Genomic DNA, 330 nt, shown 5'->3' on the forward strand with positions numbered 1-330 from the left:
AACCAATAGTGCTGGAATCACAGGATTTTGATGTGAGAGATGACATGAAACCCTACCTGACACCATACACAGAAATGAATTCAAGAAGTCATAGATGGAATGTAAGAGATAAAATCGTAAAACTTTTGATGGAAAACAGACTACTTTCATGACTTTAGGGTAGGCGTTTCTTAGGTCACTAAAAGCAATAACCATGATAGAAAAAAATGATAAATTAGATTTCATCGAAATTAAAAGCATTTTCTCATCAAAAAAATATCATAAAGAAAATGAATAGCATGCCACAGACAGGGACAAGTATTTGCAAAACATACATTTGACAAAGAACAG

This window comes from Myotis brandtii, unplaced genomic scaffold, assembly GCF_000412655.1.
Source record: "Myotis brandtii unplaced genomic scaffold, ASM41265v1 scaffold1006, whole genome shotgun sequence".
NCBI classification, from domain to species: Eukaryota; Metazoa; Chordata; class Mammalia; order Chiroptera; family Vespertilionidae; genus Myotis; species Myotis brandtii.